A 22,521-nucleotide genomic window follows, 5' to 3' on the forward strand; every position below is an offset into this window, starting at 1 on the left:
AAAAGCTCAATTTTAAGAAGCATTTTGATAACTTCCAATTATCATAATACATTTACAGTGATCATATTTCCTGAACCCTAACTCAAATGCCCACTTTCAGAAAAAAATTTGAGGACTTTTCTCTTGGTTTTCATTGGTTTTCCTCTCCCATAGCCCTGAGTTCAGTAGTTTGGTGACAATTACTCGTACTGAGACTATTTTGCTGTGATATACATACCCTTTGAATTATGTTCACTTAGGGAACATCTGTTCCGAGTTGGGTGTGGACCTTGGACAATTCCTTTGGAATCTCCGAGTCTCTTGAAGACTAATGAAATTACACATACCAAGTGCAATGAGAGAACTGAGTGAGGTAACATATAAGAAAACATTTTGAGTGAGAGGGAGCTAAGCTGTCCGTGTGCAAAATTTCTCTCTTTAGGCTGAGCTCCTGGAGGCCTGGAGGACGGTTTTGTTATGATCATATCTGGTGGCCTGCCCCATGGCCTCGCCCAGAACCTGGTGCAGAAGCAAAACTAAGCAATAGCGCCACAGCAGAAGGCCGCCACCTGTCACACCCTCACACCCTCTTTTCATTTGTGGCACCGGGCTAGCTGTATGCATTGTCTCACTTGAAACCCTCAAAAATTCTTTTGTGTAGATATTATAACCTGCATTGTATAAGTTTAAAAATAATTTATTTATTAAATTAAAATTCTAAACACACAGAGTACCTCTCCCTACAAATCCCTCCAAAGAGAGTCTCATGGTACTGATGTCTGAAATTACACAACTATTGAGGGTTTGGTTGACCTGAAGCTTTGATTGTTGTCTCTTCAGATGCAAATGCTTTGAGAAGGGAATGGACTGTGCCTCTCCCTAGCGCAAGCTGGTTTGTCAGAGTGGCTGGGAGCCAAGTTTGATGCAGAAGGGCAGAGACGGTAAGAGACCAGAGAGCCCTTTGCAGTGGGGGAGAGGGATTGCTTTGGAGGAATTTGGGGGGATTGATGGATAAATGGATTTTTTCTCAGAACTCCTTAATCAAATAACCAGGCCCACTGGTGGAAACAAAATGGGAGAATGGGAAGGGGGACTGGAAAGCAGACCAGATGTTGAACATGGCCTATGGGATAGAGGTAAGAAGTCATCGATACAAGGATAGAGACCCAGAGACAGCCTCGGTGCAAGCCTAGAAACACACAGCATGTATACAATTTCATCTCTGAGGTGCAGGCCCAGCAGAGCAAACCATCAGTCTTTAGATCAGAGCCTGCACTCACTTAACCTGTTAGGGACTTAGGTCTTCATTTCCTGCTCGCAGACAAATATTTTCCTCTTCTCCCATTCCTACTATCTTCCCATCTTCTGTCCCATAGCCAGCCTGAAAACAGGATGGAGGTAGTAGGTCAAGTTCTACATAGGAGTTTTATCTACTCATGCACTAGGCACCCGCAGGCCACCGATCTGCCTAATGAGGGAAGCACAGTTAAAACAAGTTCTCACAGGAGTAAGAAATGAGCAGGCTCACCTTGCTCAACACATTACTCAAGAGTCCAGCTGGATGGGAGGAACTTCTTTTGGACCCAAGCTTCCCATGCAAAAGGCTTCCATTTCCTGTTATGGCCACACGTTCAATCTGAAGGTGCCACTGTCAGATTTGAAGGGGAAGGGAATTGCTCATCACACACTTTAAACTGGGACGACTACACCATAGGCATTAATTTTTTAAAAAATAAAATCTAGAACTTTCTCACGAAGGACGCAATTACACTGCCCCTTTTTATGATATTAAAAGCTTTATTTGTTACATGTAAACTGTTACAATATGCCACACTATGAAAATCTCTTTGGGGTATTTTTCAATTTTTTATACAGAGAGTCTCTGAGAAGCCCAGCACCATACTTTGGCTGACTTCACTGTCCACTTTAAAATTAGGAAAGGCGGTAGGGGTGTGTGTCCATTTGTTTGTTTACTATTGTTATTATTTAATTTTTTACAACTCTTCTTTTTTCAAATTCTACAATTATTTCCTTATTTTCCTTTTCCCACCTACAGCTGTCCCAAGCCGTTTTCACATCCCACCCATCTTGGTTGTTAGCCAGAATATATATATTTAACTGACTTTGTGATACTTCTCCAAATCTTTCTGAGGCATGGAGTCTTCAAGGGTCTTAAGCTCTCCCTCCAGAGACGGGCTAGTGTTCTCAATCTCTCTCCCCTACTGCCTTCTTGAAGCCCTACCGGCCTTCCTCCTTTAGACCCAGAGCTGATGTTGATGAGAATGTTACTGAACTGTGCTTTTACTGTTTGCTCTGCCAGTTGAACAATTACACAATGCTCAAAAGCAGAAGTTCTGTCCAATATTTCGAAAGCCATTACATCACTCTTCCAGGAGGAGTAAGCTGAGTAAGTCAACTAGCAAACAGCTGTTACTGAACTGAGTGTGGGCACAAACATCCTCTGTGGAAGGGCAGTTCAGGGCCCCTAGAGGAGGAAGGACTGGGAGAGGGAGTTAGAACCCCAGGCAGCCTAGGAAGTGAGGGTGGAGGGGGGAGAGAGCCTAACTATCCCAGAAAGATTTGCAGGACTACTATAAAGCTACATACCTGTGTTTCTAATTTGTCATTGAAGACAAAATAGACTAGTAGGGTGGAGGGATGAAAATGGCCTGGGGCAGCCCACCTGGGGGAGAAGGTAAGTAAGACAATAATTGAAGGTCTTGATAGAAGAGATGTTACAAGTTAAATAAGAGCAGTATACAAACAAATGGTAGTTCTCCTGCTGTCTTCAATACAGAGACAATGGAGACAACCAGGACAATGGAGTTATCCAAAGTATGCGGGGCTTCCCAGAGAAGCTCTTTGTAGAACAAAGTCAAATAATGGGAAAATAGGATCACAAGAGGTGTGGCATATTGTAATTGTTGACACTACAAATGCAAACTCAAACAGGATGACTACCTGCTTAAAACAAGATTAAAGAGGAAGCAGAGTCTCTCACAGGATTCTCCAAAACTCCAGGATATACTGAAATCACTTGTCATACAAAGAACCAAGAAATCTCAACTTGAATGAGAAAAGACAAATTGACAATGGCCAAAAAGAAGAGAGACAGAGCTTGGAGTACTGGATAGGATTTTAAAAACAGCCATCATAAAATATCTTAACAAGCACTGTGAACATACCTGAAACAAATAAAAAAAAGGAAGAAAATCTCAGAAAAGAAATATAACAAAGAATTAAATGGAAACTTTAGAACTAAGAACACAATAGTTGGGTGTGTTGTGTGTGTGTGTTGTGTGTGTGCACACGTGCACGCGTGTATGTGTAAATAAAACTAATATAGCAAGCCTATTTTTTTTTTTAAACTGGGGATGTGGAGAATTCATGAATATACAAAATACTAAGAGATAATGGGGGAAAATAACAAGATGTACCAAAGCAATTCAAAGACTTACAAGGAAATGCTTTTGGCTAGTATAAGGCTTGGATAAAACAAATTAGTTCCTAGGAAAAATATAAGTTACCTAAATTTTCTCTAAAAAAGAGGATAGAAACTGGGGCACTTGGGTGACTCAGTCAATTAAGTCATACTCTCATTTCAGCTCAGGCTGTGATCTCAGGGTCTTGAGATTGAGTCCCATGTGGGGCTCTGTGCTCAGTGGGGCTATGCTTAAGATTCTCTCACTCCCTCTCCCTCTGCCCCTACTTCCCACCCCCGGCTCACATTCTCTCTCTCTCTCAAAAAAACAAAACACAAAACAAAACAAAAAAGAGATAGAAGAAATAGAAACTAGACCAATAACCTCAGAAAAAAGAACTGGCAATTATTTCAAAAAACATCCCAAAAAATGTTCAGATATCAAGAAAAATGGACAATTAGCTTTAGAATGTGCTACAGGTGAACTGTTTTTAACCTTCAAGGAACAGATGCCACTTTATGCTCTACATCATTTTAACTATTCCAGAATATAAGGAATGCTATAAATACTTCCAGACTTCTGGGGCGCCTGGATGGCTCAGTTGTAGAGTGTGCCACTCTCAATCTTGGGGTGTGAATTCAAGCCCCATGTTGGGAATAGAGCTTACTTGAAAAAAAAAAAAAAAAAAACAACTTCCAAATGTTTTACTGTGGTAAAAAATACATAATGTAAAATCCATCATATTTGAAGTGTACAGTCCAATGGCATTAAGAACACACACCCTGTTGTGCAATCATCACCACCATCCATCTCCAGAACTTGTTCATCTTCTCAAACTGAAGCTGTACCCGTTAAACAGTGACTTCTTATTACCACCCCCCACCACCACACCCCCCACACCTCTTGGTCCAGTAATCACTATTCTACTTTCTGTCTCTGTGAATTTGACTATTCTGGATACTTCATAGAAGTGGAATATCACACAATATCTGTCTTTCTATGTGTGCCTCATTCCCTTAGCTTATTGTCTTTGAGGTTTGTCCTCATCGTACCATATGCCAGAATTTCATTCCTTCTTAAAGTTGAATAATACTCCACTGTATGTATTACTACGTTTCCTTTATCCATTCATCCATCAGTGGACATTTGCGTCATTCTACTTTTGACTCCTGTGAGTAATCCTGTTATGACATTGATGTTCAAATACGCATGAGTCCCTACTTCTTTTATTTATTTATTTATTTGACAGAAATCACAAGTAGGCATAGAGGCAGATGGGGGGGGGGGGAGCAGGCTCCTTGCTGAGCAGAGAGCCCGATGTGGGCCCGATCCCAGGACCCTGAGATCATGACCTGAGCCGAAGGCAGAGGCTTTAACCCACTGAGCCACCCAGGTGCCCCGAGTCCCTACTTTCAATTTTTTTGAGTCTGTACCCTCCAAATTAGTTTTTAATATATTTTAAATTGATCTTCATGCAAAATATCTGAGAATTCCTATGAAAGCTGGAGCAACATAGGGTGGCCACAGTCAAACACATACATTGTTATTGTTTTGGAAGGCCCAGCCAAGGCATATGGACCAAAACAGAAAAGAAGTATAAATGCTGAAAAAGAAGAAGTTGGCAAAATTGTTCATATGTGTGATGTTAATTTATAACTGAAAAACCTCAAATTGATTCACCTGAAATTATTACAGGAAAAAAAAAGATTTTCAGTGTATGCCAGTGTAATAGAATATAGAATGAAGAAAAGTAAGCTGTGGACAATACTGGGGAGCAAACCTGATGTATACTTAAGAAGAGGGTGATTTACAGGATAACAGGTAAAAATTCTTGACTGAGTGATTATATAACACCCACTTTAGGACTTGTGCCTGTCTTGACTAGGTGGTGAACTGGGTTCCCGCACCACTCAGCTACCCTCTATTAGTGCAAAACCTATGGCACCAAAGTTATTTACAGGTTTGTGTCCTCCAATGGTCTGGGAACTCCATGGATAGGGATGGAATCATATTCGTATTTGAATTGCCTGAATCCAAGAGTTTCAAACTGACTGAAGGGCCAGATTTGCTTACCAGTGTTTTGTTTGGCCTGCCTGTCCACTTTTATTTTTAATTTAAATTTACATTTCTTTGGGTAAGGTTTGCATTCTGCACTTCACCATGGGATTGACCACTCTCTATTACAGCCTGATTCATTCTTTTATATAATCAGCTTTATTTATACTACTTATTTATACTAGGATTTTATTTCTCCACCACTGCAGGAATCCAGTGCACTTTCATATACAGTATACAGGTTCAAAAAATGTTTTATACATTAATAATCACTGTTTTCAAACAGAATGCCTCACAGATGAATTCTGGTACTCAAATATGTAAATTAGACTTGGAGTTCTGGAAGGGATTATTTCCAAATCAGATTTTTTTTTTTTGCATTACCAAAAATTATGTAATTTTTGTTTTTATGTGGCCTTTTCCAAGTTACATTGGTGGGGACCAAACACCAAACTAAATGGACTACAACACAGTCTTAATCCTACTCCCTTTGGGCTTTACTAACTCTTTTTTAAAATTACGTTTATCATGACCTTAATATAAATAACTTTAACATGATTGAAGTCTCATACAAATCTCCATGAGTATATATATCTGTTCATATAGTTGTCCTTCGGTCAAACTTTGATATAAAAAGTTAATTGTGAGATTGCTAAACTCAAGAGGATGTAGGAATTTGTCTTTTTGGGAGACCTTTCCAGGCTCCTCTGGACAAAGAAAATCACCCCCTCTGCTGAGTTCCCAAAACAATCTGCACATATCTTTAATCAACTTATACTACTATAATTATTTTCTATGTCAGTCTTCCCCATAATGACCTTTCTTTTGCCTCTTAGTATCTAACATAGTGCTTGACACCTAATAAACACATGGTATCTGTTCAATGAATAAATGAAGGAATTTAATGGATGAAAAAAAAAAGTCTTTTAGACATGAGGGAAAAAAAGGTGATAGTGCTTTTCCCATTTTATGATCTAGTCATGTAGCATATCTGTAAGGGCTGAGATTGCCTAGATGTTTGTTATAGGAGAAAGTTTGTCAAACTGAAAAGGCGATGGCGTCATAAACCCTCTTAACAAACATGAGATTTTTAAAAAGCTGGTAGATCTGAGTCCTGTTTGGATTCATAGCAGTGAGTCTGCTATTATTTTAGAAATAGGTTACTGCAACACAAGTGCATTGAGACAAACGTCTTTATTAAACTGAACTCAGTGGGAATTTATCATAGTTTAAACAGCTTCAGATGTTCCCTATGTTATTAATGAAAAAGGTCACTGTTAGCTTTGACAGGACCCATTCAGTAAGGCTATGAGAACATACTAGCAAATATGAAGTTCGTGAGCCTCAGCTGTTGCTGGGAACAGTGTATGGTAGTTTTACAAAGATGTCGGTATTGGGTTTCAAAAACAGAGAAAGGGAAAACCAAACCATATGAAAATTGCTCTTGAATCCCTTAAACCACCCATGATTTGGGGTAAATAATCCTCTACCCATTATGTGTGTGTGTGTGTGTGTGTGTGTGTGTGTGTGTGTGTATACACATAGTTACCTACATGCTGGGATTTGGGGGGATAATAACATTTCTTTTCCTTTACTGACTTCAGAGCCTATTAAGATACAAACATTAGATGAAGATCAAACACTACCTTATTATTGAAGTGATATTTGAAAACACAGGTGTACGGTTACAATGGACTTCCTAATATTCCTAGTGAGTCCTAATTCAGGGGATTCTCCTGAATTAGACAATGTATACACCTAGTCAGAAGCAGGATGGACAGCTTATCCCCCACAGAGATAAGCCCCTAAATATGAGGCAGAGGAAAGACGAATGCAGCCTGCCTCTTGTGGCCAGGCTGGATGCAAATAAAGAGATGCTAGAACATGAGGAGCTGAGCATGCTCAGTTTTTACTCATAAAATTCAGTCACATCATCTTCCTCCAAAGGGTAGGAATAAACAAGAAGTGAGAAGAGAGGCCAGGAGTATTATTCTAGGGAATGTTCTCCAAACAGGAAAATTAAGCCAGGAGAGAGTTGTTTAACCTCATAATACCACAGTATATAACTGCACAGATAGATTCCTTTTAAAATTATATCGCCAGGGCACCTGGGTGGCTCAGTTGGCTGAGCCTTTGGCTCAGGTCATGATCCTAGTGTCCTGGGATGGTGTCCCGCATCGGGCTCTCTGTGGAGCTTCTCCCTCTCCATCTGTAGCTCCCCCTACTTGTGCTTCCTCTCTCTCTCTCTCTCTCTCTGTCAGATAAATAAATAAATAATAAAATAAATAACAATTAAATAAAAATTAAATTACCAAGGTATTTGATGTTTAGACCACTTTAGGAAATTTATTAATATCCTAACTTACTGATGAACTTACAAGTTCTTACAAGTTCTCCAACTTGTCCTTAATTGATGTTGCCCTCTAGTATTCAATTAATAATTAAAAATGTCTCACTCAGACACATAATAAAGTATAATACAGTACTAAAGGAACTGGAGTTTCCAGATCAAAAGGTTTAGCTGAATGCATAGTGCAAGGCATAAAAAAGGTCACACAGCAATGAGCATCTTTATGAAGAGGGAAAGTTGGAAGACAGAAGAAGAATAGCCTAAAATTTCTCTTTCTTTTTTTTTAAATAAAGGTTTTATTTATTTTTTGACTGAGAGAGAGATCACAAGTAGACAGAGAGGCAGGAAGGGAAGCAGGCTCCCCAGTGAGCAGAGAGCCCAACTCGGGGCTCGATCCCAGGACCCTGGGTTCATGACCTGAGCCAAAGGCTCAGCCAACTGAGCCACCCAGGTGCCGTAAAACTTCTGACTGAAAATTATTTCTAAGCTAGAATTCTACATGTAATGTGATGTCAAGGTACAGCAAGACATTTTCAGATAGCAAAGATTCAGTATGTACGTTTCATGCATCATTTTTTAAGAGGCTGATCAGAGCATGTGCTCCAACAAAAAGATGAGATCAACTAAAAAATTAGAAAACATGGCATCCAGAACACAGGAATCCCAAACAGAAGAGAGCCCATGATGTTAGCTGTGTGGCAGACTTGGAGGGTGAGTAGTGCAGACTGGAGCAGAGAGAGGGAGAACTGGGGTGTTAGAGGGGAATGGAAGATATTTTCCAGCATGTTTGAGCATTTGAAATATTAAGTATTCAAGTAAGCAATTCCAAAAAAAGCAAAAGAATTTATAAAAATTTATTAACTTCGAGAAAAATTGAAAGTTGTACCCAAAGTAACATCTTGCTTGATCCAAATGCAAATAATATTTACATTGTTATAAAAAGAGAAATGCTAAATTTTGGTTAAATTACAAATTACACTGTGAAGATAGGAGGAGGAGATTTGGGGAAGAAAAGGAAGAGAGTTAAATCTTCATGTCCCACGGTAGGAAGAGAGTACCTAATGTCTAATACCAACAAAGCCAAAGTGGCAATAAACATCACATTTAGAAATGTCAAGTTAGGCAGCTGGAAGAGTTCACTGGGATTACTTTGAAAATAAAACAGCTGGAAAAAAAAATACAGTGAAGGACGACACTTCACAGGCCCAACAGAACACTTAACAGAATTACTTAACCTGAGATCTACCATTTGGGACTCAACCCTCTTGGGACCTTCACACCAAGGCTTCCACTGAGACCTTCAGATGCTGTTCCAGGTGAGGGAGCAGGGGGTGAGGAACACGGAGCAGACAGGGCTCCAGACTCCTTCCCTGCATTAACCAGAGCAATAACCTTTCCATCTAGTTTACCTCTTGGGCCACCGTGTAAGATTATATTTGAAGAGAGTCTTACGCTACCTTAACCAACAAATGTCTGAAAATGATTGGCCCAGAAATGTGGCACCGGAGGACACTTCCAAAGCAAATATACAAACCAATAAACCACCCAGTTTTTATTGCTACTTTCTGGAGTGTAGCCTTAAGATTGGCTGGGGATACCGTGAGGGGAAAATACTGTTGGCTTCGGACAGTGCTCCTGACAGATAGAGGCAATAATGGGCCCAGGATGTGAGGCTCTGGTGAGATACTATGCTGGCCCTCAGAGTTATCGCCAGCCAGGTTTAGGACTCTGGCTACAGCAACATTGCAGAGCCTTACGTCCTGCAATGCACATTTTTAAAAAATGCAAACTCTACACACAAAAGGAGATTAAGCATCTGCTGCCTCCAGGTAAAAAACTCATAAGGGAACCTATGGGAAAAAAGAACAATCTTTGAAATCCTAAATGCAAGGGCACTGGGAAATATTTATAACCGTGATATAAATAAAAGTATTTAATGTAGTCAAAAATATAAAAGGTGATGAACCATGAGAGACTGTGGACTGAGAAACAAACTGAGTGTTTTGGAGGGGAGGGGTGGGGGGATGGGTGAGCCTGATGGTGGGTATTATGGAGGGCACGTATTGCATGGAGCACTGGGTGTGGTGCATAAACTATGAATCTTGGAACACTGAAAAAATAAAATAAAAGTTTTTAAAAAAGTATAAAAGGCCAATGTATACATGGAAGTTAAACCAGGACTTAATTAAAAGAGCATTATTTCAAACATAAGTTAGAAGTTTGGAAATTTCCTGGGATAGTCCCAATTTCATGGAACTTACTCTTTCTAGCAAAGGGGGTTTATTGAAAGTGCAATAACATGACTTAATTTTTATGCCTTCATATGATTTTTATGTAAACAGATCCATAAATTTGGAGAAAAATCCTTTTGTCAGACTAAGACTTGGAAGTTGGGGAAAATGTGGTTCTTTGAATTACTTCTTTTAGGGGCCACAGCAGCCAGAACTCAAATATACAGGAAGAAATTTTAATATCCTCTATATACAATAAAGATAATCCTTTTAGCATTAACACTTTCATGAGTGGTTAGGATGGCACTGGCAATTTGAGTTGGAGTGCAAAGACAAGCAGCAAGTAAAATTGCCAAGGAAGAAAAGTCTGCAAGAGAAGCATTTATATAAGGTGGTCAAAATGTATGCATTTCTAGTTCTAAGATAAATAAGTTCTGGGGACGTAATGTCCAGCATAATAACTGTAATTAACAACAACGTGTTGTATATTTAAAAGTTGCTTAAAGAGTATATCTTAAAAGTTCTTATCATAAGAAAAAGACTACAACTACTGTGTGGTGATGGATGTCAATCAAACTTATTGTGATAATCATTTTGCAATATATACATATGACAAATCTTTATGTTGTTACATCTAAAACGTACACGATGTTCTATGCCCGTTATATCTCAATAAACTGGAAAAAATTTTAAACTAAAATACACAATCATCACACATGAAATACATGTTGTTACTATACACTTTTGAAAGGATTTTCAAATATTTATAATTTTGGGGGTTGTGGACATTGGGGAGGGTAATTGCTATGGTGAGTGCTGTGAAGTATGTAAACCTGGCGATTCACAGACCTGTACCCCTGGGGATAAAAATACATTATATGTTTATAAAAAAATTTAAAAATTAGTTAAAAAAAAAAAACAAAAAAATTATAATTTTTAATTTTGCTCAGAATAAATTATTCAGTATATTTCTTCTGCAAAGAAAAAAAGAGAATTTATAGAATTCATGTGAAAGAATAAACTCTATAACCAGCTCTATGGTTGTGGAAATGCAGAAAGTTCAAGTCCTACTTCTAAAAAGCTCTCCTTTTAGGTAAATTTTGTGATAGCTTCATATTCTTCACACGAACTGTGAATCCACTCCAGAACTCTGAAATCTCCCAGATGCATCATAAATTAGGTCAGTTTAGAGATTGCATGTTGTGAGAACTTACTGATTTTTTAAAGAGAGTATATAGAATTTGTGTTGTGATAGGCATATTTTTAAAACCTTAGTCTGAAAATGCCATTTAGATTCCTAATGCGTAAGGGACATAATTTTTCAATATTAAAAACTATATTGATATAATTCACTCTATTAAATGGCTAAAGGAGAAATGATATGACTATCTCAATAAATAATTTGACCAGATCTTATACATATTCTATTAAAACGTTAATAATAGTATAATCTTTCTTAACATATTTTAAAAATCTCTATCTCAAACCAACAGCTATCATGCTTAATGATGAAACTTAAGGGGCAATTTACTATTATTACTATTATTATAGTTTATGATGAAGAGAAATAATAGAAAAGATAAAAATACATCAAGAACCTACTATGTGTCAAGTATTCCATTAAGATCTTTTTATGGATTACTTATCTCATTGAATCTTCACACCTTTTTGAAATAGATGCTATTGAACACCAAGTTACTGATGAAAAAGGAATCTGAAACTAAGAAAATTTAACTAAGAGATCAGGTAATATAGTGAACGAGTAGCAATCAGAATTCAAACCCAGCCAGTCTGACTCCAAAGCCTGCCTTGCACTATTAATTTAATCGACAATTGTATATTAAATGCCTACCACATGTCAGGCCTGTGGGTACTAGAGCTATAATAGTACATAAAAGAGACAAAAATCCCTGCCCTTGTGGAGCCTACAATATAGAAGTAATAATTTAAAAGATTGATATTGGAAAGAAAGGCAAAATTATTATTGTAAGTGGATGATGTAAAGAAAATCTAAAAATTTCAAATGCATAATTTTAAGAAGCAAGAACTCTTGGTCACTGAATAGTTTCAAATTAAAATACAAGCCAGGGATGCCTGGGTGGCTCAGTTGGTTAAGCACCTGACTCTTGATTTCAGCTCAGGTCTTGATCTCAGGGTTGTAAGCTCAAGTCCTGTACTGGGCTCCAAGCAGGTTGTGGAGCCTACTTAAAAAACAAAAGTGGGAGGGCTCCTGGGGGGCTCAGTGGGTTAAAGCCTCTACCTTGGGCTCAGGTCATGATCTCAGGGTCATGGCATCAAGCTCTCTGCTCAGCAGGGAGTTGGCATCCCCCCTCTCTCTCAGCCTGCCTCTCTGCCTGCTTGTGATCCCTGTCTGTCAGGTAAATAAATGGAAATCTTAAAAAAAAAATTTTATATGTATACTTATAAGCCAATTTATCTCCTACATTCAAGTAGCAATATACTGGAAAAATAGAACACTAATTTCTATTTATAATAGCAAAAATGACAAGCTGTTCATGTAAATTATTCATGTAGAACTTTCCAAGGACTTACATAAAGAAAATTTTAAATGAATGAGGTACATCAAAGGAGATAAATAAATGGAAATTTTCTTCTAAATTTTCTGTGAATTTTTTTCTAAATTTAGATTGAAAAGTAACTTAGTTCCAATCAAAATACTAATAGTAAACTTTTTGTTATATGTCAAAATTGTATAAAACCTCATGTGAAATTCAAAAATTGGCAGAGGCATCCTAAAAAACAAGAGACATGGGAGTACTAGCTTTACCATATAGTAAATGTTTCATAAAACTACTCTAATAAACCAGTTTGGAACTGGTAAATGAATAATAGGAGATTCTTAAAACATAATAAAAAAAATTAAGAAATAGGCCTACAAAAGAAAATTGAATGTTTGATAGAAGTAACAATTCAAATGAGTAGAAAAACGATGGATTCATCAAAAATCTTGGGGTAGCTGGACAGCTGTTAGAGTTGTATACTGATACATAACAAACTACCCTAAAACCAATGGCTGAAACATCACCATTTTGTTATATCTTGTGATTCTGAGGGTCAAGAACTCAAGTAGGATTTGGCTGGGTGACGATTTCGCTGCATACAACAATGACTATGTCACTTAGTGGTTCTCAGCCAGCTGCTGAGCCCGCCTAGAGTGTCTGGCACCCCGGCAGAGATAGCTAAAAGACTGGGCTCCTCTTGGCTGCTCTCTCTCTCTCTCAAGTAGCCTCAGGGTCTCTCCAAATAACTTCATTTGCAGGGTGGTCAATCCTCCAATAGGACAACTCACGGTTTCAAGAAACCGAGGTAGAAATGATCACTGCCCTCAAATGCTAAGCCCAGAACTGGCAAGCATCACCTCTGCTGTACCCAACTGTCCAAAGCAATCACTAAGCCAGATCAAATTCGAGAGGAGGAGAAAGAGAATCCACCTCTTACTAGGGATACTGCCCAAATGTATCACTGGGGATACATCCACAAATTTGTGGATGTCTTTAATCTTCTACACCAGCTAGCAAAACCCAAAAAAACAACAACAGAACTATATACTACCTTCACTCCTCACATCAAAATAAATCCAGAGAAACCAAAGATTTAAATGGAAAGGAATAAACCAATCATTAAAAGGAACTGGATGAAATTATAATAGTAATTTATTGGGAAAGGTCTTTCATAGCATTAAAGGAATCCCGAATGTTTGCCAAATTTGACCTTTTATAAAATTCTTAAACTTCAAGACAGCAAAAAAAGAAAAACACCATCAGAAAATTCTAAGGACACAGAATGAACTTCTGTTTCTGTCCATGATGGAGTAAATGGTATTGAACTCTCACTCCCCAAATAAGCAATTGTCTTCAGACACTGGACCATAGGTGGCCCAGAAAACTATAATCCCCGAGGGATACAAAACAAATGAAGTGAACCCTACAATTGCTCTGGCTTTCTGCTTGGGCCCCTCTACTGGGTTGTGGCAAAGGGTGAGTGTACCCAGATAGAGCACAATTTTCTTAGTGAGGTGAAAAGACAAAAATTGGAATTGGCGGAGGCTAGAGAGGAACTTGTAGAACAGAGTACTGGGAGGAAAAAAAACAACCTCGAGAACTAGAGCTCCATAAATCTGTATAGGGGAACCCGTGAGCACTTAGCTGAACTCTCAAATTATGTGTAAGTAGGCTGAAATTCCACAAGGATGGACAAATACTGGTAGGGCTACCAGATTTAGCAAATAAAAACAGAGAATGCCCAGTTAAATTTGAATTTCAGATAATCAACAAGTAAGTTTGTAGATGTCCCAAGTATATTTTATCTGGCAACCGTAACTACAGGAGACAAAACTGAAAAATTACCAGAGCTTGCACTTGGCTGGGAGACGTTCAAGTTCTAATTAACTTAGGAGGAGAGGCAGGGGGGATGTCTAGAGACTTCCGTCAAGACTCCAGAATACTCACTGCTTAAGGACAACTACCTTGGTCAATCTAGACCCATTCTAACAAAGCGTAGAGAAGCTATATGAGATCACCAAGGTAATAAATGTAGATTTAAAAAAAAAAGAGAAGAGGCCCACAGACTGAGTCATGGATCTTCCAGTGTTCAAAAGTCTAGGCAAAAAGATGGAATCAGTGAAGGACAATAAGAAGTGACTAGTGAGGTGTGAAGAAAACCAAGAGTAGGTAGTATCCCAGAAGTTAAGTGAAGAAGGTGCCATCAGGGAGAAGAATAACTCTGCCAAATGCTCCAGAGACTGACCACTGAATTAAACCATGTAAAAGTCATTGTCGAAATTGATAAAATCAGGCCCAATGGGGACACCTGGGTGGCTCAGTCTTTAAGTATTTGCCTTCGCTTCAGGTCATGATCCTGGGGTCCTAGGATAGCCCTGCATCGGGTTCCTTGCTCAGCTGGGAGCCTGCTTCTCCCTCTCCCTCTGCCTGCTGTTCCCTCTGCTTGTGTTCTCTCTCTCTCGCTTTCTCTGTCAAATAAATAAATTTAAAAAAAAAAAACTTAAAAAAAAGAGTAGATCCAATGAAGTCATGGAGTCAAAAGTCTGACTGCTTTCGGTTATTCAAGACAGAACGAGTAGAAAAAAACTGGAGAGAAGAGGTATAAATACCACTTTTGAGAAATTTTGCTGCTGAAGTAACAAAGAAATGGGACAGTAGCTGCAGGACATGGGATGAAGAAAGTTTTTGTTTTTGTTTTTTTAAATGGGAGAAATATAATGCTATAGGAGAAGGAAAGAAATTGACAGGAGTGATGTCTTTGCATATGTGTGAAAGGGACTGAAAGTGCTGGCCTTAGGTGCATGGATAGTTCATCTCTAGTAAGAGACACATGCATACATGTGCAGATCCTGCTACAGGGTACATGTGTAGCAGGGCACTGAAGAAATTCTCTCGCGAGTGCTTCAGTTTTCTTAAGGAAGTAGGAAAGAAGGTGATCATTTGAGGGCAAGGATAGAGGAGGAAGTTTGTTAGGGTCTGAAGAGACAGGGAAAGTGGACAGAGTTGTACAGGAAAGTCGGATGGTGAATGGAGCTGGCAAATAGAGTGAGATCGCCAGGCAGCATTAGGCCCATTTGATGTTTGTAATTACGAATTTAAAATGGAGTTAATAGCAGGGTAGAGTGCTTTCTTTCAACCACAAACTAGGAGTAGGTAGAGAATTAGATTTAATCAGAGTTGTGCTTTTCCAAGTTTATGTGAGAGAGAAGCAAAGGAATTGAGGGTACATGCACGGATGTGTACATGATGAGAGTGGTTGTCATAGACTTTAAGAGGGGAAGGGATGGATGCCAAGGGCGGAGAAGGACAGGGAAAATGTACCAGGATCAACGGACTAGAAATCCCGATGAAGTTAAAGAATTGTTGAAGTTGAACTTTAGAGGAAGTGAATGGGAATGATGAGAAGTGTGCATATTAAATTCAGATAATAAATAAGTGAGAATTATTGGTAATAATAGGATTTACAATGTGATTGTGGGAGTGAGCGGCTGAGGTAGAATAAAGGACAGTATCAGTGGAGAAAAAAACTCAGAGGAACTGAGCAGTCAGGCTACTGGAAGCATCACCTTTGTTTATAATCAAACTACCAAGAATTTAGACAGAAGCATTGGAGAGAACAACTCTGAGCTGTGAAATAAAGACTTTTGATTTGATCAATTTCTTTTGATCGATAGGATGACAGTATGAGTACTATGGGCCAAGATACTCGATATATTGGCAAAGACCCACCCAAACACATTCTGATAAGATGTTCTCAATTCCAGCTGGTCCTCAGAGGTTTTCAGGTTTATGCTGCAGGGAGAAGTAAAGGTTAATTTATCTGAGACTAGCCCCTGGAAGGCCTCCCAGAAGGAGGGAGGCTTCCTGCAGGGCGGGACTGTTTGGCAAGCGTCCTGTGAGAGAACTGGGGTGGAGGAGCCGGCCAGGAAGCCAAGGCTCCATGCATTGGAAACCTGAAACTGCAAGACTTGTGTCCGAACTCCTGTTCACGCCAGAGAGGGTCTGGTAAACATGAGTGGTGAGAAGGCATGACAAAGAAAGTCCAAGGCTGGGACTCTAGGCCTTCCTCATACCACAGCGGATGCTGATCTTCTTTGCATGTGGCTTATTAGCTTAGAGTTTAGACTGCAGTCTTGCTAGAGCACTTTGCACTGTCTTAGAGAGCAACAGGCAAAGGAGAGACTGCACACCTGCTCCTCGTCCTGCTTCTGTAGGTTTCTCTGAATAAATGCTATTCCAGGTCTACTGTGCGTGGTGTGAGGTCATTCCTCCCGTGCGCACTCTATGAGCCACCATTATCAAATGCCCCTCTTTTCTTCTTCCTACCTTTGTGTTTCAAAAACAAAAGAAAGAAAAAGATTTGTTTTTTCTCAAAGATACATCCAATATAATGTATTATAATGACCTGTTTTGTAAGGGTTGGAAGAACTAGACCAGGAAGTCTCATAGAAGAAGGAAACACAATGCACACTGTGTGGCAGGGAGGGCAGGTATAAATTTCCCCACGTATCCATCATACTCCAAAGTCATGGCAGATGTCAAGGCACTTTGTTCTGTTGATTCCTTCCCAGAAGAATTTTTGCACAATACTCCCGAGACCCACGTGGTTAGTTGTTAGTTGTAGTTAGCAGCAAACATCCCCACACATGCCTTCTGTGATAAGGAAGGAGTTGATCATACTCAAAGAGGAAGGATCCCGGCATCAAAGACTAGCTGGGGGCCGGTGCAACATATCTGAAATCTTTTTTTTTAAAACAACAACAACAACAACAGGAGTGCCTGGCTGGCCCAGTTGGTAGAGCACAGGATTCTTGATCTCGTGGTTGTAAGTTTGAGTCCCATGTTGGGTGGAGAGTTTACTCAAAAGGAAAATCTTTAAACACCAACAATAATAAAAACAAAATTTTTGAAGAGCTACTGGCTTCCCCCAATAAATCCATAGATCAGTAGGATCTAACACCCTTTTTGCTTCTACTTCATTGCCACCAGTCACCAATTAGAGGTCTTGGATCAATTACTGTTGATATTTAAAGCTGAATATAATTCATTCCCTAGTTTTGTAATGCTTAATTCCACTCTCAAACTGAGCTATTATGAGATTATTGACAAAAAAGGAAATACTGTATTATAGCACAATATTATGGATTTTAAAGTCAAACAGATGTGAACTTGTATCAAATTACTCTCTTTGACCTTCAGTAAGTGCCCCAATACTCCCAAACCTTCATTTCCCTTCTACAAAAGGAGAAAAACATACTAACAACCTTGAGGGTGATTTTGATTTATCATGAAAATTTATTGTTATTTGTAAAGTAACTAGTATGGATGAACAGCATAGGTTCCTAATTAATGATAACTATTATTATAAATATGTAAGTTAGACTCAACTCACTCTAGGTCATGTGCAATTTTCCTATAACAAGGGTAGACTTCTCCACTCACTATAGTTAGCCAAAAAAAAAAAAAAAAAAAAAAAAAGAGAGAGAGAGAGAGAAAGAGAGAGAGAGAAAATTCAGGCAGCTGCTTCCATGTGGATTTCTGATCTTGTGAGTCACTGTTAAAAACCTTGGCTGCCCTGACCAAAACTTTAATGGCTTCACAAGCTGTTCCAGAAATGGGTTACAGGATTCCGCCCCCCCTCCTTTTTTAGTGGGAAAATGGACGGGGCTTTAATCTGTGAATGCTGCAATTTGTTAGCCTTGCTATTTCTTATAAACTTACGACCTTCTAGAAGGAAGCAATAGGTTGATTGTAATCACCACTATACCCCTGTGGACAAGGAGACGACACTATACTGTAAGGATGGTGTCCTTGGCCAATTACCTTAGTTCCAAAATAAAGGACAGGGGTTATTACTATGTTTCACTCAAAGCCAAAAAACTCCAAAGCCACAGAGAAGACATCACCACTGCTAGAGAGGCTCTCTTGAACCAGAAAAAAAAGAGACAGAAATATGCTAGCTTCTCCCTGTCTCCTCCCTTCCAATCTACCAGTTCCTTCTGCAGGCCCTGTTTAGTAGAGCCGCAAGACAAGACAGCCTGACATCTGCAGGGGTGAGGCCCCTGTACCACGTACCAGGGTTTAGGGGCATGGGCAGGGGCAGGGGAAGCAACTAATCCGACAACCAGGAGGAAAACGACACATAGGTGATGGATGTGTTTATTCAAATCTCTTGATCATGGAAATCATTCTACCTTGTGTATGAATATCAAATCATGATATTGTATACTTTAAATATATACAATTATATTTGTCAATTATTCCTCAAAAAAAAAAAAAAGAAAAAGAAAAAGAAAACGACACATAGTTTGTTTTTTCAGTTCCTTAGAAAGGCCAAGGCGTTTCCAATGCCAAGGTAGCTATGTATTCTGTGGCCTCTGCCTATATCTCTTTCCCTAGCACTATTCACCTGACTCTTTCTTTCTCATTCATTAGGTCCCAGCTTAAAAACTGTTTTCTCAAGGAGGTTTTCCCTGATTATCAATCTAGAGTAGTTCTCCCCTCTTACTCTTTCTTTAAAATCCTTTCTTCTTACCAACCTTTATAATTATATACATATCTCTGTAATTATCTTTTTAATATCTACCTACTCAGGCAAGACATACCTGTTTTGCTTCCTGCTGCATTACCAAAAGCTAGCACAATGGCCAGGGTATAGTCAGCACTCAGTAAGAAAAGCATTATTACCTATTATTTTTTAACAATAAGCAAATATTCAGACGGCAATATCAGCCTTTCCTGGAGTACATGGCAATTTTTTTCTGATGCTACTATTTTTTCCCCTTCCTAATATTTAGTTAATACAAGTTGTTTCAGTTCCATGAATACTTTTAAACATTGCCTAGAATACCAAATTTCTACATTGAGAGGCTTCAAAGGCCATTAAGGAAAGTTGATACATCCCTTGGACTGTCAAAACAAAAACTATGTTGGCAAACTTGGCATAAACAAATCTTTTTCATGAAATGATCTGTAACTGAAAAGAGAAAAATGTGTCTAGGAGAGCAATTTATCATCTGCAAAATCTGTTTGTGTTTCACACATTCCTGGTTTGGATCTTTGGATTTTTGCCCTTTTAAACTACTGAATGATACATTTTCCTTGACACTTCCTGCGAGATCTTTATTATTTTTCTTCTGCAATATATTTTTTTCCTCAATAAAATTCAGCTCTCTTTTCTTTCTTAGCATTTTATCCTGCTAGCTTCATGTGAAGTAGAGAAACATCGCATCCTTTGTAGATCAAATAAATCTGGATTCTACATAAGGAAGGGCTGTTTTGTCTTCAGAGACTTTGTCTCTAATGTTCCCAGGCTTCCCGACCCCATCTGCCACACTCTCCCCATGTTATCAGATACAGAAAAAAAATGGCTGCCAGTCCAGGAAGTGAGAAGTTAAGAAGCTCAACAGGCTGGTGGGGGGAGGGGGGAGTACTCAGGTGACCATCTAGGGGCAAGTAGCATGTATGGAGCTACAGAGTCCATTTCCAGGTTCTATTTTGCTATCACTCTTTTTTTTTTTTAAAGATTTTATTTATTTATTTGACAGAGAGAGATCACAAGTAGTCAGAGAGGCAGGCAGAGAGAGAGAGGGAGAAGCAGGCTCCCTGCCAAGCAGAGAGCCCGATGTGGGGCTCGATCCCAGGACCCTGAGATCATGACCTGAGCCGAAGGCAGAGGCTTAACCCACTGAGCCACCCAGGCGCCCCTATTTTGCTGTCACTCTTAAGATGACTGAATGCCTACTGTGCATGAGGCACTATGCCAAAGCTAGAGATTCAATTACGAATTAGCTGTGGTTCCTGTTCTCGAGCTCACTGCAAAGACAGGCAAACAGAGAGACAGAGAAGCAACAAAAAAGCATCATTCATTGTCAAGTGCTCTGAGAAAGGTAAACACAAAACACTGTGGGAAAAGGTCCTGAACCCAATCTTGGACAAGTGTTAAGTGGGAATGCTACATTCCCGAAGAAATCAGCTTGAGCTGAAAATGGAATTTTGCGGGGTGGGGGTGGGGAGTAAGAATTGCCCTACCAAAGAGTAGAAGAATATTCTAGAAAAAGAGAAACAGTATACTTGCAGAAGTCCACAGCAATGTGTTATGGGGGAGTTATAAGTAATTTAGGGCCAGGTTGAGGAGAGAGAAAGAAGTGGGAGATGAGGTGAAGAGGTAAGCACAGGACAGGGTGTTGACATCTTTTCCGTCAGGTGTGAACCTGTTCTTTATGATCAGGTCCTTCTGAATCAACTCTGGCTAAGAGGAACACATGAGAGACAGTGGAAAGAAGCCAGAAAACTTGGGTTTGAAACTTGATCCTGTCACTAGTTTGTGACCTTGGGCAAACTTACTTAGCTTCTCTACTCTCAGTTTATTTCGCCAATGGAATTCAGATACGAAGATCTGCTCTAAAGGATTATTATTGAGTCAAAAATAATATAATATATATATATATAGTATCCAGTACATTTCATGCTATCATGTTAAACCTCAAATATTATAGACTAAACTGCTGTAATCAAGAATATCTACGCAAAGCCTTGAGTCACATAGTTAAGTGAACGTGAAGTAGACTGGGTTTGTCTCTAGTTTCAGAGACCCAGTTAGCCTGCCTGGACTTGTTTGGATACTTTTGTTTAGTCTCTTTGGCTCTTTTATTTTAATGGTAACAGGCTTATTTCACAATTTGGTGTTATTTCACTACCTAACAAATGAGTTGTTTGGAAGTGAATTATCATGTCCTCAGACTCATTTCATTTTCTTCATGCCACAGAATTTTTGAGGTAAAAGAGACTGTACAACTCATCTGTAGACGTGGGGAACAGAGAACCACATTGGAAAAGAAACATGGGCTCCCAGCAAACAAACTAAATATGGGTCAGCAGGGGAGTGGCTAAAGAAGCTTGTATCTCTCTGCAGTGAAATACTCCGCAGCAGCTAGAAGGAATGAGAGCTCTTATGTACTAGCATACCTAGAGTTGCAAGACCTATTGTTAAATGAAAAGCAAGCTGCCAAAAGATATTTGGAGAATGATACCATCATTTTTTTGGTAGAAAAATACACACACGTATAAACACATTATATGCTTTCTATGGTTGTATGCATAGTGTATAAATGCACAGAAAAACTCTGGAAGGATACACACTAAAATGCTTTGAGTGGTTATATATGGTGACATGAGAAGGTTTGTCCAGGTGGAGCAGGGTGGGGTTGGGGAGGGACGATGGTCTAAGAAGACAAGAGTCTTTTTATTTATTATTATTTTTTAAAGTAATGCTCTTATTATTTCTTATTCAAATGTTTTCAAAACAGAAATGAAGAAAGAACAAGGCCTTTGAAGCTGGATGAAACTGACTCAAATCCTGACTCAGCAATTTGTTAATTCTATGATGGGGGGGAAGACTGGCCACTTTGTCTCAGTCTCTTCATCAACAAAATGTCTTATAGCTTTTTGTAAAGGCTGAAAGAAAACTTCTGGTACATTACCAGTACTCCCATGTGTTAGTTTTCTTTCCCCTATTCTTAATCCCAAGGCTTTCCCCTCTTCCCTCCCTTTCTCTCCCCTCCCCTCCATTCCCTTTCCTTCCTTCCTTCTTTCCCTCCTTCCTTCCCTCTCCTTTCCAGATTAGTCAACCAAACATGAAGTAATGAAGTTACTTCCTCAAGATCACACAGTTGGTTAATATTGGTTAATGAAAGCAAGGGCTATAACTCAAGTCTTCTATATCATAATAAATCAGCATTAATTCTACTGGAGAAGTGGGTAACTATGTGTGATATAGTTGTTTCTGCTAGTGGTTCCAATTTTCAGATCCCATGTACAGTTGAAATGCAAATCATCATATTCCAAGCTTGAGCAGCTATCAGACCAACCAAACCAAGAAGTCCAGACAAAGGGTTCCAGGTAAACCTGAAAAATTATTTCTGTTGTGTCTCTTTTTTTTGACTATGCTATCAAGGAGGTTT

General features: G+C 39.0%; 1 protein-coding gene across 13 annotated transcripts in view; it reads right to left on the bottom strand.

Annotated features, from left to right (window-relative positions):
- Window positions 1-22,521, bottom strand: part of LOC125107889 (uncharacterized) — a 199,417-nt gene that overhangs the window by 35,646 nt on the left and 141,250 nt on the right. Inside the window, exon 1 of one of the 13 annotated variants that reach the window (XM_047743366.1) lies at window positions 1,508-1,591. The exons of the other annotated variants lie outside the window; for them this stretch is intronic. The gene's annotated coding sequence lies outside the window, so the exon portion shown is untranslated. Of the gene's footprint in view, window positions 1-1,507; window positions 1,592-22,521 lie in introns of those variants that run through there. 13 annotated transcript variants of the gene reach the window in all.

The sequence above is a fragment of the Lutra lutra genome, chromosome 8 (genome assembly GCF_902655055.1).
Source record: "Lutra lutra chromosome 8, mLutLut1.2, whole genome shotgun sequence".
Lineage (NCBI taxonomy): Eukaryota > Metazoa > Chordata > Mammalia > Carnivora > Mustelidae > Lutra > Lutra lutra.